The sequence below is a fragment of the Phocoena sinus genome, chromosome X (assembly GCF_008692025.1).
Source record: "Phocoena sinus isolate mPhoSin1 chromosome X, mPhoSin1.pri, whole genome shotgun sequence".
NCBI classification, from domain to species: domain Eukaryota; kingdom Metazoa; phylum Chordata; class Mammalia; order Artiodactyla; family Phocoenidae; genus Phocoena; species Phocoena sinus.
Genome location: NC_045784.1, coordinates 40,798,542 through 40,817,217, shown reverse-complemented (window position 1 = coordinate 40,817,217; position 18,676 = coordinate 40,798,542). Strand labels below are relative to the sequence as shown.

The 18,676-nt window shown below is 40.2% G+C and overlaps 1 long non-coding RNA gene across 1 annotated transcript; it reads left to right on the top strand.

Annotated features, from left to right (window-relative positions):
• Nucleotides 1–1,745: 1,745 nt before the first annotated feature.
• Nucleotides 1,746–16,787, top strand: LOC116747866. Its single transcript, XR_004348125.1, has 3 exons — nt 1,746–1,924; nt 2,056–2,224; nt 10,723–16,787. It is a non-coding gene; the product is annotated as an uncharacterized LOC116747866 (long non-coding RNA).
• The last annotated feature ends 1,889 nt before the right edge of the window (nt 16,788–18,676 follow it).

Genomic DNA, 18,676 nt, shown 5'->3' with positions numbered 1-18,676 from the left:
GTTTTTATTTTGCAGCTTGTAGGCCAGTTGGGATTAAAGGACAGTACAGATTGTGTGTGTGTGTGTGAGAGAGAGAGAGAGAGAGAGAGAGAATGTGATTGTACTGCATGTGTGCTTGTGTGTGAGTGGCTCAAGTTATAGTGTGAATTGCAGTAAATGCAAAAGTGAAAGCTGCAACATGGCTCTCATGCCCCTGACCACTTCCTAAAGAACCTGCCACGTGGGCTGCAGACTTAGAGAGTTAAACTTGGGTCCTCAGGATGGAAAGCGTCCGAGTCCCCATGGTAAAAAGCCTCCAGTAGACCTAAAATTATAAAACCTGTTTACTGCTGTTCACATGAACTCAAATGTTCGGTTGCCTCAGTTGTAAAAGTTTCAACAAATAATTAGGAAGTTTTAAATATTTGGGAGTAGAACCAGAGCCTTGCCATACCTTCAAAACAGTCTTGCAAGTTTCTCTTTTACATGATCCAATTCTTTGAAACCATTTGGAACGTGCATTGTGATCCTGAAATGTACAAGTTATAAAAGAAAAATGTGAGCTTGTCAGATTAACTACAATCACCAGTCTAATAAAACTGAGTCACATCCAAATGGGCTGCACTTACGCTACCCTCCCATTCTAGGGAAAACGTGGCTGGGGGAGGCAGTCTGAGTCATCACCTGGTTTGTTTGACATACGCTTCCTTCCATAAATTGGGAATGGCAAGCAGCACAATGTTCCAGGCTTGCCTCAGAGGAGGAGCTGTTGCAGCCTTGCACGATCAAAATAGGGCCTTTTAGGTTTGAAGGTTGAAGCTGAGCCCATATTTTGGCTTCAGATGTCGGGGGAGGGGGAAAAACTGACAGACCCAAACAAAGGAAAAATGTAAGTACCATTCTGGGTGGGGGGCAAAGAAATGGTAGGGGTGTTCACAGTTGAATTTTTCCTAAGATATAAAAGAAATTGAGAAATACATTGGGGGTGTTAAAATAAGTAAATTGGTAGCTAGTTCGCTAAGCGGGGGGCTCATTTACTTAACAAGAATGTTCTTGATGTGAACAGTCCAAAATGATTACATGAGAGAGAAAGAAAGGGGGAGAGACAGATGATTTGGTCGTTACCGTGCAAATTTGTCCTGACCATGTTTAATTTTGCCTGATTTATGCAACCTTTTTGCGAGACGTGTATTTCGTTTAAGGAACTTTTTCACGGCAGACTTTGAATCTCCTTCAGGGGTATTTTGAGGGGCTGAGAAGAGCTGGGGCTCGTGTGTCTCACCCATTTTTCCTCCAGCGTCTTTGCAGAGGCTCACCGGAGCTTTTTAGAATAAAGAAGTTGAGAATGTAAAATTGCTGGGGAGACTGAAGAGGAAGGGGAAGGAGGTAGTAGATTTATATAGCTGAAGCGGGTTTGTAAGCTCAGCCTCTGCTTTGCGATTATTTTTTAATATGTGCCAGGCATTCCGCTGATTTCCATCCTGGCTTGGTTGTGGCTTTTTGTCTGTCTGTGTGAGGCTAGGGTGTTCCCTGTTTTAAAGCCGGAGTTGTCACAGCCTGGGCGTTTTCTGTTTCGGCTTATGGCTTTTTTTTTTTTTTTTTTCTCTTTTCCTGAATGAGTGTCCTTTGTGTAACCCCAGTAATTCAGAAATCCTGTAGTCATAGGGACTGCCCTGTCATGTGACTTAGGTACTAGGTGCTGCCTGCGATTGGTCAACAGCTAATTGGCGGGTCCCTATAAGAGGTCCCGCTTCGGGCGACCAGCCACTCTCCTGCCTGGGCTGCTGCTCAACAGGGGCGGAGGGGGGGGGGGGGCGACGGGTGTCCAGTGATTCAGCCACATGTGATAGATGACCAAGGGACTACTTCCTTGGGGTCTGCACATCAGTGGAAGATACCCAAACTGGTTGTGGCTGCCTTGATCAAACTCTGGCTCCCTGAACTGGTAACTGTCACTTTAATGTAGCTTACTGATTAAACTCAGAAAAATGCAGCTAAAAATCTTTGCCAGGAACTTGTGTGGACTTACTCCCTGTTCCCTCCCTACCCCCCTTGTTCTTATTCGTTTTGTCACAGGAATGAAATGCAGATAACTCTTTAGAAAACTTTCGTAGGAAAAAAGCGCCTCGTGTGATCTGGAACAAAGACATTTTCTAATCAGATTTATCAAGCTGTGAAGAGGGAGTTTTAGCGAACGGAAGCAGCAGCATTCTGTCACCAGGAAATACTGCTTTATCCAGAATTGGTAAGTGAAAAGTGGCATTGCTCCCTAATAGATATCATATGGTGTGTGTGGGAATTGTAAAATTGTTCACAGACCCCTAACAACTGTGTTGAACCAAAGAACACATAAACAGAGTGAGGAATTCTAAAAAAGGAGCAGCCCAAGAATACAGCATAAAGGCTGAGAAGAAGCCAGGTAATTAACAAAGATGAGCTGAGTGTTACCAGTTAGCCAAATATATGTAATACAACTAGCTTGGCTCCCCGACACCTCGCCACCTTTTTCTTTTTATGAGGGCGAAGAGAATAAAAATGGGTTCTCTGGTAGAGTTGTGGCATTAACATTCCATGGATATAGATTTCCATTTAGTCCGAACAGTATGTGTGATAGATATTTAAAGGGATGTTTTCAGAATTAGTCAACTTGCCCTCCTTTCCGTCCTTCTATACTAGGATGTCAAGAATTTAGTTAGAACTCTACAAAATGATAGTTTAAGTAATGCATTGGAAAAATTTCCTACTGATTGTGAAGGGCAGATTAAGATGGTAGCAGATATTTTTTTTACACTTGTGTCATGAATTTTAAGACTGTTCTCTTTGATTACATTAGTACAGTAGAAGGGTGGTTTATTTCTACATGGTTCATTTTTGAGAGATGTTCCGAGATATCGTGATTAGCAGTTCTTACTGGTGTGCCTGTGTCTCTCTTTCTCCGGAACCTTAAATTCAGTTTTCTGATCTTAAATCTGAGCTGCCCCTATGTTTAAATTTCCAGAAAAATACAATAATGCTTTGAGTAATTGTGTTTTATATATATATATATATATGATAGGTTCTTGTTCATGAACTGTAAGGAAACACAATTTTATATTAGGCATGAGTGTCTGATTTCTTGATTTGTCTTCTTAAGAATGATTGTGGTGGAAAAGTTGAATAAAATAAGAAAATAAAACTAGAATGGAGGGTGGCTACCTGATTTTATCAGTTTCTTATTGGTCAATAGAAGTAATCATGTGATGTCCACTTATGGAATCAGATGGAAAAATATTTTGTCCTTTAACTGCTAGCAAACATGTAGGTCATTTTTTGGTGATCTCCCTTTATGAATATGAATATATATAATTAAAACTTAGTGACAGAATTGTAAGGTTAGGGTTATAGAGGATACAATATTTATTTACTTTTTAAAGTACATTATTTCAAATTGAGAGATAAGTCTGCATTTCTGACTTTGGGTTTTCATTCTGTTTCTTTCAAAAATCTTGAAATCCTTAACTCGAAAGGGGAAAACGTATAATAAAAAACAGGATAGCAGTTCTACAGTTTCTCTTGTTGGCACTAGAGTGAGATGAGGGTGGAGGGGAGGAAGATGAATCTAGTGGGATCTGTTAATTGGTCTTTTTTTCCTGCTTATATACTTTGAGAATTTTTGAGAGCATTTTTCTCAGACTAATAGCTCTCAAGACTTCTGTAGAAGTATTTATTTTCAAAGAAATAGATAAAAAGCAAGGTAAGCATGGCCGTTAAGGGCAGGTCCTCCAATAAATCAGACTGGTGATCCAAACTTGTTAATATTACAAGTTACTTGACTTAATTAAAGTGTGGCTAAGGATATGGAAAAATGCTACTCTTTTTCTTGAAGTACATGGATTTATAGGTTTCAAAATCTTGAAGACAGAAAAGTGGGAACAAAACATTAAGATATTTACAGGTAATTTATATCTGATTGCTAGTTTGTGTTCAGTGATTCACAATTGTTTTCAGCTCTGTATTTCATGGAAATACTTGGGAGAAACATGGTGATTTAATAATCTGTCTAAACACTGCCATGCTTAATGGAAAAAAGCCTCTATATAATTTTTAGGTTTTACTCATCCATTTAGAAGCCATTGTTTTGAATGACAAAAATATGACAGAAGCAGGTTGAAACAGTAAATGCTAAAAAGTATATTCCAAAAGCATTTCTTTAGATCTTCATGTTTTCAATTCTTTGTGCTCCTCTCTGTTACAATTTATTGATTTTAAAAAAATACATGTAAAATAAATAAATTCTCTGGGGTTATGGAGAGTCTTGCAAGTTTTGTATACTTTGTTAAAAGACATTAATGGTATGCACATGTCTTTGTCTTTGTGGGCATGTAAAGCTACAAACGGAAGGGACTCAGGTCAAGGGACAGACCTCAGAATAACTTTCTTTAAGTACTATTGATATTTGCAAATCTGGGAATATAAACACTTTCCCTTTGGGCTTGTATTTACATTTTTGGTGTGGTATACAGTTCTGTCCAACCAAATGTTTCGAGGTATGGATATGTATATGTGTATATATTTGATTGGAAGGGGGAACTTTAATCACTAGCGGAACAAGTGGCTGTTTGTCAGAACCTAGATAAGCCTCATAGTGTTGTTCCTGTAACAACTGAGGGGTTGGGTGTTGAAATGTAGCTTTAAGTTCTCGGTTTGCAAATGTCATTCAGACCTCCCACTACAGTCTCACTGAGTAGGAGGATAATGAGAAGGGGAAAAAACCATGAAGCAATATAAGTATCTCCGTTCGTTCCATGTCTTCCTGACTTGCCTTTGTGTACCGATCGCCATGGGAGTGGTAAACATAGGTCATGAACAAAGCACTACTTGAGTATAAAATAAGTGGAAAGGGGTCAGAGAAGTTGGGGAAGATAAATAACAACATATGGGGGTAATGAAGAGGCAAGAGAAGTCGGTTTCCATGCGTTTGTGCAAATCCTTTATCCAGTGCTGACCAGCAGTGCAAACATCTTGAACTAGTTATTGTATAGCTCTTCAAGAGCTGCAAAGATTTCCTTAAATGCAATGTGGAGAAAATTCCTTCGGTAGCAGGATAGTTTACCACTTTGGCATAACGTTTATTCATCTCCCCTAGATGGACTACAGAGCATCCTGTATTCTTTGAAGGTCCATGTTTTTAAGTCAATTTTTTAAATCATTTAATAGCTTGTCTTTTTTCCATAGGAAAGATAGGGTTGTACTATTAAAATAGTGGTAAAACTTAAGTGTATTATCCTATATTCAAAAGTTACTTTTAAAAACCCTTAAAGATTGTTTGAGACCTGTTGTTTGTGGCAATGAATTGGTTGACTGAGAAGCTTATGGCACTCTATTTGGAGGGAAGGAGGGATTGTTTAGATTATATTTGGCATAGATTAATTATGCAGTTGTGGATTTCCCATGCCTGAAGGGCTTCCTATTTTCTACTCCTAAGTGGTTTTGACTGTTTATTTGGTCATTAGCATGTCCAGAAGTTAGAAAGGAAAAGAAGACTTCAGTGGGTTTTGCCCCTTATTTACTATATAGGTCCCCCATCGCTCGCTTCTGAAATCCAAAAAGGTCTGAAAACCAAAAGATTTTAATGTAAAAAATTTGGTAGCAAATCCTGACCTAAACTAACATGAAGCCAGTGTTTATAGTCTTTATTTATCCCAATTAGCAGGATGTTTTTATGTTTTACTGTAGAAATTATTAATGTGTTTGATCATGGAGTGCTGAGTTTTATATAGATAGAATAGTTACCCTATTATCTTTATAAAATCAGCATCATAATAATCAATCTGAGAGTGAGATAAGGGTTTGTAGACCTCTCATTACTGGTATACGTTGAGCTCACATTATATGCCAGGCACTGCTCTAAACGAATCATTGGCATCTAGAACAGTGTCTGGCACATGGCAGATGCTCAGTAGATGTGTTTTGGTATAAAACGCTTTACATATATTAACTTACTTAATCTTCACAAAAACCGAAGAGGGCCAATATGGTTTTTAATCCCCATTTTACATGGAGAAACGAGGTGAAGCAACTTACCCAAAGTGTCCCAGCCAGGAAGCGATAGAGCCAAGATTGGGAAGCAAGCAGTCTGGCTGAAGTTTGCTCTTAATGAGTCTGCTTCAGGTATGAGGGAGGCCTGGAGATGTGGCACTGGAAGTCTTGACTGAGTCACAGGGGCGTTTCAGCTGTTTATTCCTAGTCACCCCGCTCCTGGTGTCATCAGACATCACCACCATGGTCATTACCAGGGGCCTGCTGCGGAATGCTTACAACGGGTTTTCCTCGGTGTGTGTGGGGGGGTGTTCCAGGGCTCTGAGAGGCTCTTTATGTCTTTATAGGCTTCCCAACAGGATCTCCATCAGCAGTCAGCCTGACTTCTTTATCTTGAAAAATGAAGATGCACAAAATAACTCTTTCCTCTGCCCCAAGGAAATGATCTGGAATAGTGGGAAGAGTCTTTCTGGAGACATTTCCTGGGCCCTTAACCCAGCAGGACGTCTGGGCTCTGAGAAGGACACGGGTCACTGCAGAGAGAGTGAACTCCTTGGCGTGGGAGCCACACTGGCCACAGCAAGGGTCCCTGTGGACCTTGTGCTGCATGACCCTGAATCCACAAAAGGATACTTTTGACAATATTTCTCAAAGAAGTGTATAAGATGTCTCTCCAATACCTCTATATTTCTAAGGATAAAAGTTCATTCCAAGCTGATAGCAACCTCCCCATTCTACTTCCCAACTTCCCTATCCCACTATCTTGCTTAATTTTTCTTCTTAGCACTTATCTCTGTCTGACATACTATATGTTTTACTTATTTATTTGTTTGGCGTTTCAATCAAATACTAGCAGTAATGTTATCTTTGAACAAATGTAAGGGTCCTAGATTTATTTCTCTTTGATCTCCTTATTCAAACTCATTCCCTCCTATCAATCTCAGACTATCATAAATAATGAAATTTTTTCTGCCCATTGGAGTTTTCTTACTGTTAGTTATTTTTATATTCACAACCACGAGAATTTCTTTTTCTTAAACAAACTGTTTCGATTGTGCAATCAGAATTTGGAGAACCCATGTCTTCATTCAGGAGAGGAAACTTAGCCAAATTTGAATATAATCATTGAGTATTTTTAAAATCAAGACAATTTTAAATTACTAAGGAAAACATGCAAAGTAAAATACTTTTGTATCTTATGAAACCTTCAATTTAGATAAGGAACTGGAGAACAATACATAACATTTATTCCAGTGAAAACATCTTAAACTCGCCTACTTGCTATTGTTTTCCTTTGAAAAATTAAAAAAAATTAATATAAAACAATCATTCTACATATTAAAGAATGTAAATGATTTAATCTTGGACATTTCCTGGCTCAAGTTCTTAAATTCTCAACTGTGTAACCTATTGTCTTTCAACCCTATATTTATTCTAGTTTATACATTCCAAAGTAGTTAGGATAATCTAAAATATAAAATTGAAAAATACATAGATGTTATTAACTATATAATAATGTGGTTGTATATACATCATTAGAACGCTCATAGAGTTGATTTTCTTTAAATTCTTTTTTTTCTTTAAATTCTTAAAGGAACATATTAGATGCATGTAAAAGTTGAATGTAAAATACTTTTGTTAAGTCAATATAATCGAGACATTTTGTTTTCCTTAGCTATATTTTAATAGCAAAATAGTTTCTAGTTGCTTTCTTTTAAAGGTCAATCTAACAAAGTAATAACTTGCTTAAAAACGAAGTTTAACTGGTTACTTTAAGGTAGAAGATGGAGTCATTGATTATGAAAAGCAATCTAAGGTTTTATTTTATTTTATTTTTTATTTTTTTAATTTATTTAATTTAGTTTTATTTTGGGCTGTGTTGGGTCCTTGTTGCTGCGCGCGGGCTTTCTCTAGTTGCAGTGTGTGGACTTCTCATTGCGGTGGCTTCTCTTTGTTGCAGAGCACGCACGGGCTCTAGGCGCACGGGCTTTAGTAGTTGTGGCTCACGGGCTCTAGAGTGCAGGCTCAGTAGCTGTGGCTCATGGACTTAATTGCTTCACGGCATGTGGGATCTTCCCGGACCAGGGCTCAAACCCGTGTCCCCTGCATTGGCAGGCAGATTCTTAACCACTACACCACCAGGGAAGTCCCTAAGGTTTTATTTTAAATGAGCTTCCTTTTCTGCCTTGGAACGGTTTAATTCTCCTTAGGCACCTGTTTTACTGAAAGCCCACGGCTGGTGGTGGTATTAGAAGAAAGCCTAGTTTTCCCACCTTTTCTTTTTTTTTTTTTCCCCCACCTTTCTTAAAGCAGACGGATAAAGACTTTTCAAATGAAAACCCATTGATTTCTCTCAGTTAGTTGTGTGATATATATAAAGTGAGACTAGAGTTCTTAACAATGAGAGAAACTGAGTGACTTTGTACAGGCCCAGCAAAATGTTACAAGGTGCTTTCAAAGTTCTGATTACCTGAAAAAAACCTCCAGACATCCAGACATTTTCCAGTGAGTATCAGGTATGTGACAGTGGTTCATATGACCCCAAGACGGTACCTGTTCACAGCATCCATTGATGTGTTTGCCCCCTAAGAGGCCCAGGCTTCGGAAATAAGTAGACTTGTGCTTTAAGCTCACTTGGCCCCTTGCTAGATGAGGAAGTTATCCCATTTATGTCCGTAAGCCCCAGAGAGTGGAGCATCAGTATTTAGCTTCCAGGGCTGTGGCATGAGATAACACATGTAAAGCGCATACTGTGGTCCCTGGAATAATGGTACTTAACACACTTGAGTTCCTTCCCAGATCCTTTCGGGAACAGACTTCAGTTTAGTCTCAAAGCCTGTGGATCCATTCTAAGCTATACGTTTTTCTTCACACCAGATTAAGCAAAAGAGTGATGATCATGGTGGCTGCCATTTCTGGCACACTTCCCATGTTCTGGGTAGGCACAGTTGTGAGTACTCTACCCACATTGACCTGTTTAATCCTCTTGACAACCCATTGGTGCAATTATTATGCCCATTTCATAGATGAGGACACTAAGGCACAGAGAGGTAAAGGAATGTACTTAGGGCCACTCAGCTGATAAGCTGTGGGACCAGAATCTATATCCAAGCAAGATGTCACCAGTACAGATGGTAAGTACTTCTGGCAGGAAAGCAGAATAAAAGTTGATTGAACTTGAAAGTCTCAGAAATGGTCTTCTCATCTCTATTCTGCGAAGTATCACATCTTCCAGGCCTGGCCCTCTCAATATTGAAATACAAAATTGACTTTTTCTGCTTCTTATTACACAAATCGCTGGGAGCAGTTTTAGTCATTTGTGTTTTATGAGTTTTAATTAGGCCACTGAAGTCCAAGAGGGGAATTCCTTGTTTTCAGTTGATCTTATGCACTAACACATTTACTCATGTAACTTCCCCTATTTTTTTCTCTAATGTTTTCACTTGAAAGTGGGGGTGGAAGGGAGAAGTATGTGAGGGGATGCACTTTCATCCACCTTTCTGGAGATTTTTCTATCGGTATAGCATTCATCCATAGAAAATAAAATGAGTAAGAATCTGTAATTACTAATAGTTTCTCCTTTATCTCCATCTCATTCTGGGTGTAATCTAGAGGGGCAGAATTTGTAAGTAAAGAATTATAAGAAGCCATCTATGTGCATAAAGCCCTTTGTTTGGATGAGGAGTTAATTTTCAGAATATAGGAAAGGGGTTTCACCTTGAGAATTTTCTCCTCTTTCAAATACAGGTTAAGAATTTGGTTTAGAAGGCAAGGGCATGTCACCGTAGCCCGTGGGTTCTGAGTGCTTAGAAATCTCTTTAAAAATTCTCTTGGCCTTGGACTGAGCCTGCCCATAGGAGGATATATTAAGCATATCTATCTTCATTTGTTCATTTTTTCATTCATTCATTCATTTATCCATATTCTCATGTAACTCATTCAACGCCTACCTGCAGACACATGAAAGAAAGGATGGGGGGTGGAGGGTCCATTAGGGGAAGGAAGGAGGAGTAACTACCAACTCACTCTTTGTTCCTTTCACCTTAGTGACTACATCTTTTATTTGATCCTTTGCCATCTTGGAGGCAAGGCACATTTCACAGACTGACATTCATTAAAGACTTTAAGCATCTTCCTTTGGCAGCCGGACTTCTTTTTTCTTTTTAAAGTAAGGGGGGGAAAAGGGCTCATGACAGGAAAATAATGCAGGGAAGTGGTTTTTCTTTCTTTTTTTAATGGTGGTGGAAGAAGGGCTCATAGTAAGGAATCTGTCAATAAGTCCAGTCTAAGAATTCCCCCAAGCTTTTGACTCATTTCTCTGAAGAAAATTAAGAGACAACAAAGGCCTCCACAATGATGTCTTGGAAAATTGTTTTTAGATAGAATTTAAGCCAATTTGGAGGGTAAAAAGTCCTGTTCTGCCCTCGATTAAATTTATTATGAGTTTTTGAAAATACTTCCAAGTAAAGGTGGGGAAAATGAGGGATACCCACTCTTTGGGGGAGACGAGGTTAGGGAGGAGGGTTTATACTACTAACTCTTCAAGAAGTGTTACTTGGTACCATGCTGCAGTTAGGAATATTATTCCTCAAGGCAGACAGGGTCATCATCTTTACATGTGATTTAAACTTGGGTGTTATTTTGCATAGTTTTTGAAAAACACATAACTAACCATTAAAACTCTTTGTAATGGCACAAACTTTGTCTGTGTGTTTTCTGATACAGGTTTGGCCACAGCAACAAAGGCGATGAAAATGCTTTATATCTTTTAGCATGAAATGCGAAGTCTACATCAACAGTAGGTATATACGGCCCCATGGAAGGAAATGTGAATGTAAATTTAAAAACAAAATCATTCAACCTCTAAAAGGATGGCTCCTGATCTCAGGATTCTTTCTCTCTGAGCTAGATCAAGTAAGGACTGATGGTGACAAGTTAGGTTGATAAAGATAGTAAATTTCTACCTTTTCTGAAAGCTTCTCCTGTATCTTCTACCCTTGGATAGCAGGGAGAGTATAAAGAAACTGTTCTTTCTTCCCCAACCCCTGCCTAATTGCTCTTCACACTGGGGAAATGAGCACTCTCCTATAGCTCCTGTCCACCTGGCCCTTGAAGTATGGGGTATTTGATAAGATGTTAACAAAAAGTGTCCCAGGTGCCAACCAGACCTCATAAGCTTGTAGCAGAACAATTGGCAAAGCTGTCAAGTGGGAAATGTTCACTTTACAAAAATGTATTGCATACCTACTGCATGCCAGATGGTGTTCCTAGTTTGGGAATACAGCAGTGCACAAGGTCCCTGGTTACATGGAGGGGGGCAGGCTGACAGTGATTGAACAAATAAGTAGATGCCAGGCGTTAGAAGGTGCTAGAGAGAAAAATAAAACCTGGTCCAACAGAGAGGTCGTCCCCAGGGGCCCGGGAAAGAGCTGCTTTATCTAGGGCTGACAGGAAAGTCCTCTCTGATGTTGTGATATTTGTGCAGAGGTTTACCTGTGGGAAAGTAGTCGATGAGGTCTGGGAGGTAGTGAATTGCAGATTGCGTAGGGCCCTGTTGGCCATAGTAAGAAGCTGCTAGAAGGTGGGAGACGATAACAGAAGAGAAGGAGGATGGTGTTCCAAAGGGACAGGTGATTTCTGCAGGGAACCTGGGGAGTCCAGCCCATCGTGCCTCATGATCAGAGTGTGTACAAGTTGTGCAGGGCACTCTTTTGGGAAAATGCTACTTTTTTCATTTAAATGATGGTGATACGAAAACCTTTGTAAAGAAAGATGAAGTTGAGCTATCAACTCCTTATCAGCTAAAGATCCAAAAGTGGGTAATTTTTTCCTGTCGTATCTATTCCTCAGAGGCGTGGGGTTACTCAGTTTTCTCGCAGGGGGATGCTTCGATTCTATTTAGACTTGCCCCAAGCACACTTTTGATGGGGCGTGTCTTTGCTGATTTTACACTCGGTGAGAAATAGTTTAGACTTTTGAACTGTGTGGATTTTAAGTAATTCTGTGTTCAAAATGGTTTTTGTAGCCCCTAGTTTTCTGTTCAATCAATTGATAGTTTCCGTCTTAGAATTCTGTATGAAAATTGATTGTTTGATACGGGTTAAAAAGTCGTGTCACACAGTGCTCATTTTCACAATTGGAGGCAGAAGGGGATCATGGGAAAATAAAAGCAGTTGAGCAGTTGGGAAGAAAACACTTTTGCAGTTTCTTAAAGATAGAGTTGATTGGTGTAAATGAATTGCAGCCCCTTGTCATTCTCTTACTCTCATAATCTGATATTAAAAGTCCTACATTTTGTATAAGGTAGGTATAATTTCTGTTATCTGGGAGTTTACATGTTAAGAGACATGGCCTCCGTGAAGTGAGACATAAACTGTATATATAGGTCATTTTATTAACCTTGGACCATGTCACCAGGCCTGATAACAACCAGGGCTTAGCCAGGGACTTGGTAGCTCTTTGGAGGTATGGTCCAGGTTTATCTTACTTTACATGACCTGAGACTTCCCATCTAACTTTTATCACCTAGCCTGACCTAGCCTGACTAGTTAGTTATGCATTTGGGTTAACATTCATATTCTTTTAGCCAGGGACCCACCTGCAGAAAAGAGTTATTGCTTTTGTCATTTATAGTTTAGTTCAACTGGACCGGATTTCCTTACCTCCTCTGGCTGAAACTGACTGAGAGAATGACGGTTTCACTTGTGGGGAGGAGAAATCAGTACCTTGGGAACATAGATTGTTTTGTGGAGGAGGGCCTAGTTTGCTCCTTTCCATCTTCCCCCTAAGGTAGGAACTCTGCACTGAGAGAGGGAGTGAGAGTTGGCACATCATGAGGAAGCTGACACACTTGGATGAACCGCGTTGGGAGCTGTAGAAATGGATAACGAAGGATGTCGGGGAGCCTGAGGGTACTGGCAGATCTCTTTGGTCCTAAGCCCTGGTGTCCCCGGGCTCTGGCCTGACTTCTTTCTGGCATCCCTGATAGGATGTCCATTTTTGCTCATCTCCTGGGAGATGAGGGGCATGCTCCTGGCTTCCCGAGCAAGGAATTCAGGAATGAGCATTCAAGACACCATCTCCCCGCCAAATCCTCCTGCATACATCTCTCTCAACTGAATCTACTTTCTAGGTGGACTATGGAGAGCTAGACATTAAGATTCCTTTTCTATCAGCCTATGACTTCTAGCTTTGAGGGAAGCACATATATTGCCCATGAAGTCATGTGTTCTGTTCGGTCCTTCCTCTCAGGCTGGTCACGTCTCATGGTCTCCCAGGGCTTGAGCCGTTTTGCCCCATGCATCCTGGGATTTCCCCCTTTCTTCCCCCATATAAATAGGCAATTTGTTGCCTGTGTTCTAAGACCTTGCTATTTCTGCTTTTGACTGGAGTCTATTCTGGTACGATTGTGTGGTAGCTGGGCACTGCAAAATGAGTCAGTTCCTGCAGTTTGGTTACAAGTTCTCAAAAAGTATTTCAGAATGTGGATGTGGTCAGCAGAGTCATTTTCCAGGCATCTAAAAGGAAACCCACATCAACTGTAACAATTGAACTGCGAACCGATGGCCCTGCACAGCAGAACTGGGCCTGCTTTTCCTCAAAGGAAAGCCCGTAGCAGCCCTCAAATCCAGCCTGCTCTACAGATCTTAAAGGAGAATTCTTCTCCATGCTTGCAAAACACACTTTAGCTGTGACTGTTTGTGCAAACAACGTGACAGAGGTTTTGGCCTTCGTCACTTTTTGAATGTAGGCACACGTCTGACATAAAAAAATTATTTTTGGAAAATAGGATCTTATGGGATTAGAATATAATTAGTACAAAGTGTGAAATGTGGTTTAGAGACAGAAACTTTGGTGATTTTCAGCTAATGCACTGAGGAAGAACTAAGATGGTTTAGGTACTAGTAGAATACATGGAAATATAATTACTTTTTTACTAAGTTCAGAACTTGTGTAGACTTAGCAGCAATACTGATAAAAAAATAAAGTTCTTTTCAAGCTTTAGAAGAATTTCAAGTTTGTCATAACATTTAGAGAATATTTTAGTTCAGCATAGGTTTTAGGAAATAGTCATTGTGAAGCTTTTATCCTCTTGGGTACCCATGAATTATGTAAAATTTTGATTGAGTTCTTAGTTACCAGTCTTGTACCACCTGTTAAAAAAAACTGGGGTTTCTAATAATTAGAAAACAAACAACATAGAAAAAGTGGACAAATGGTTTGAACAAACACTTCACTAAAGAAGATATATAAATGACAAACGTGCACATTAAGAGATGTTCAACATCGTTAGTCATTAGGAAAATGCAAATGAAAAAGACAATGAGATACCACTACACACCTATTTGAATGGCTGCAGTTAAAAAGCCTGACTGTACCAAGTGCTGGCAAGGTTTTGGAGGATCTAGAGCCCTCATAATACATGCAGGTCAGTGTAAAATGGTACAAACATCTTGCAAGACAGTTTGGCAGTTTCTTAAAATGTTAAACATACACCTACCATTTGATCCAGATATTCCACTCCTAGGGAAAAGAAAGCATGTGTCCCTATGAAGACTTGTACATGAATGTTTACAGCAGTTTTGTAAGTAATAGCTAAAAACTGGAAATAACCCTAATGTCCACCAGCAGGTGAATGGATCAATCAATTGTGGTGTATCCATATGATGGGTTGTACTCAATAGTGAAAAGGAGTGAATTACTGATATAGTGAACAACACAGATGACCCTACACTAAGTGAAAAAAGCCAGACCCCCCTCCCCCCACAAAAAAAGTACATACTGTATGATTCCATTTATATAAAATTCTAGAAAATGCTAAGCAATCTATAGTGACAGAAAGCAGATCGGTGGTTGCTTGGAGTGGGGGAGCTGTGAGGGGGCAGGTGGGAGTGATTACAAAAGGGTGTGAGGAAACTTTGGAGCTGGTGGATAATTTCACTATCTTGATGGTGGTGATGGTTTCACTGGTGCATATGTATGCCAAAACTTATCAAATTGTACACTTTAAATACGTGCAATTTATTGTGTTAGTTCTTAATTTAAAAAAAAAAAACCTTAAAAAAATGAGCAATCATTTTTATAGATGGAGGGGTTTAAAAATGCCCTTATTTGGCAAAATAAAAGCTTAGCCTCTCTTAGGAGAAAAAAAAACTGATGAAGTTTTAATGGTTTGGGGATAGAAATATAACCTTTTAGTACAGATGAGAAACCAAAGTTAAACTGTAATAATTGCCATCGCTTTAGTTCCTCCTGTTTACAAGGTTTTGAAGCAAGTGGCTCAGAAAGTATCTGCTCCAGCCCCGGTTTATTAGCATTTGCACTTAAACACAACTACTGTAGCACTCACTGTATGATGGGGGCTAAAACATCTGAAGCAGGGTTCAGATTACAAAGACATGAAAATGCTACCATCGTATTCTACCACTGTGAGAAAAATAAAATCTCTTCTATTTGCAGAATGCATGAAAATTGGTAAAGTACTTTAATAAACCTCATTTTGTGGGGTCATCTCAATGATCCCGTTATAGGTAGGGTAAGTATTATCCTCATTTGCTTGGGGAGCAAACTGAGACCCAGTGAAGCCAAGCTGTTTGCCTGGATCACAGAGCCCCCTTCTTCTTAGGCAGAGGTCACCATTCTCCCCATGGCACCTTGCTGCTTCCCCAAACTCATGTCATTGAGTATTTGGCCTGGACTTTTTGCTCATCAATTTGTCAAGCAGTTACTAGAGTCCCTTCTATTTGTATATGAGGTGTTCATGGCAATGATCCCCTCTAATCCTGTTTCGCCATCTGTAAATAGATAATAACACAACCACAGGCTTCACAAGGTTGTTGTAAGGGTCAAAGACTTGGATGTGAAAGAACTGTGATAGTTGGGCAGTACTGTATACACAGCGGGTGTTGACATTTACTACGTGATTGCCTTCATCCGGCCTGATTACGGATGGCACAGTACTGAGCGGGTGGCTTTGTAAAACCAACAAGGAAACATGAGAGCTTAATTCCATTATTCGCACCGTGGCTTCCATCAAAATTGCCATGTTTCATTATAAATGAAATCTGGTGCGCTGGATTATTTTAAATTTTTCTTTAAAAGATCTCAACAGTCATTTGTTTTGTCCCGGCCACGGAAACTGGTGGCTTTGAAAGGAAACAGCATAGAGCTGAAGGCGCAGGTGCCATTAGAGTTTACTTAGCCAAGAAGGTTGGCCCATGCCTGGCACCCCCTTTCCCTTTGGTTGTGTTGACTGACACGTGTCCTTGCTCTCTGTCGCTTTCAGTGGCCGTCTGTCTTCAGTATCCCTCTTCCTTTTCACATTCCTGGTTTGGGGGCAGCTTCCTCAGCAGAATTCTTGACAGGTCTGTGGCAACCCAAACTTCTCCCTACTGTATGTGATAAACTGTGCGGGGACCAGTATAGGCTTTAGTACTGTCTAGTACAAAACACATTTTCAGGAGACGGGGAAAAAATTCTGTGGCCCAGTAAGTTCAGGAAAAGCTGGGTTGAACAACATTAAATAAGTTCCTCTCCTGCAGGACTTTTCAGAACCTTTCATGTTTGTATCGAAACTTCAAGAGGGGCATATGGCACGTCTACAACATTTCCTAAATTTAATAGATTCCAAGAACTGTAGGGTTTTTTTTTTGAGTCATCTCTTGGTTTAATACTCCAAGGAACACACTTTGGGTAATGCTCTTTCATGTAACCTGTTATTTGATATATTGGTAAAATGACAATTTTCTTAAGCGTTTTCTGTCTGTCCCTACTGGCACATCTAAAACAAAACGTGACGTGTTTTCTTTTCTTTTCTTTTTTTTTTTTTTTTTTTTTTTTTTTTTTTTTTTGTGGTACGTGGGCCTCTCACTGCTGTGGCCTCTCCCGTTGCGGAGCACAGGCTCCGGACGCGCAGGCCCAGCGGCCATGGCTCACCGGTCCAGCCGCTCCACGACATGTGGGATCTTCCCGGACCGGGGCACGAACCCGTGTGCCCTGCATCGGCAGGCGGACTCTCAACCACTGCACCACCAGGGAAGCCCGTGACGTGTTTTCTTGACCGAGCCTCGAGAATTCTAGTTTCTCAACTTTTTATTCATGATTTTAAAATTTATTGAGGTTCATTTAACCTTAGAAAATCAGGAGATATAATAATAAGAGCATACAAAGATTGTAAGGTTTTGTCTGAGTATGAAACTCAATCTAGGGAATACCTATTTGTTTTATTTGGGGTTTTTTTTTTCCCCACCAAATCCTCTAGATTCTGCCCTTTTAAGTATCTCCATTTATTCCATCCCTGATTCTGTGGCCCGTCCTGGCCTCCACAGGGGCAGATATGAAAGAAGAGTGGTGATGTACATAACAGCTCTCTTGTGTCAGCATAGGGTTTGCATTAACTTTTAGTGTTTCCAGTAGTAAGATGAGTTTGACTCTCAGCATGAAAAGGATTATCATCGTATGGATGGCTTTTTTTTTTCTTTTCTTTACAGTTTGTTCCCCAGACTATAGAAAGTTTAATAATCAGGCTAGGACTTAAAGGAGAGAGAGTGTCAGAATGAATAGTAATTGTCCGTGAGAAATTTCAACAGGTTTGATGCCTTTGCCTCCCAGCGAGAAATGGGAGGCAGGAGGACGAACATGGGGTCAGGAAGGGGAGCAGGCAATGCTGGACTTAGTAAATTGGGATCATTCCTGGCTTGTCACATCTACATGGGATGTATAGCCACAGGCTGGATACCCCAGGAAAGCTTGGTCTTGTGGTTTGGATTGCTCATGGGGTCTTGAGGTTGACTGCTCTTCTAGAATTGCCATGTTACGTCTAGTGTGTTCTCATTAGACGTCGAGGGTTCCCCTTCATTTCTGAGCTCCTTATAGACCCCCTTTTCTCTAAATGAGAGGCTTTTGCTATTCCTTTTTGACTAAAAATGACTTCTAGAGCCCCCCCAACACACACACAAACATTCTCTTGTCCTCTGAGCCAGTCCTTTCAAGGTTATACTATGCTTCAGTGCCAAGTACCTCTCCTGACCTCTTTCTCCACTCACAGAAAGGGGAACCAGATTTCCCCTGTGTTACTTACCATCAATATAAACCGTAGTTTTGTTTCTGTTAATTCCCCTTTCAACCTAGTGATAAAGGTTGCCACTGCTGCTCCCCCAACCCCGCACAGGAAGAAAGACTTCCTTCCTTCATCTCTTGACTTTGCCCAGGCCTATGAATAATCTTCCCTTTCTCTTGGACTCCGGATGCTCACCTTTCTAAGTTTTTTTTTTTTTAACTCCCGAGGGTCACTCCTCCTGTATCCTTCTGGTTTTCTCCATCTGGTAAACTTCCTTTTCTAGCTAGTTCACAGAGGATGCCCATGAAGCTGTTGCCCCATTGATGAGTGCCTCAGTGTTGTAAATGAGTGTTGGGCTTCTCTTCTACTCCCTTTTGGCTGTATTGACCGACATCTCTCCTCTTTGCTCTCTTCAATGGCCCTCCTTCTTTGGTATCCCTTTTCCTTTTTCCATTCCAGACTACTTCTGTGACCATCTCAAAAATCCATCTCCAACTGTGAGCCGAGAGCTTAATCTTTTGATATTTTCCTCCATTATTTTTTTGAATCTGACTTTTAATTAGATGGGTAGTGTTTCCCTGAACACTTTCATTTGTTCTACAGAACTGTCCATCCCTTGTC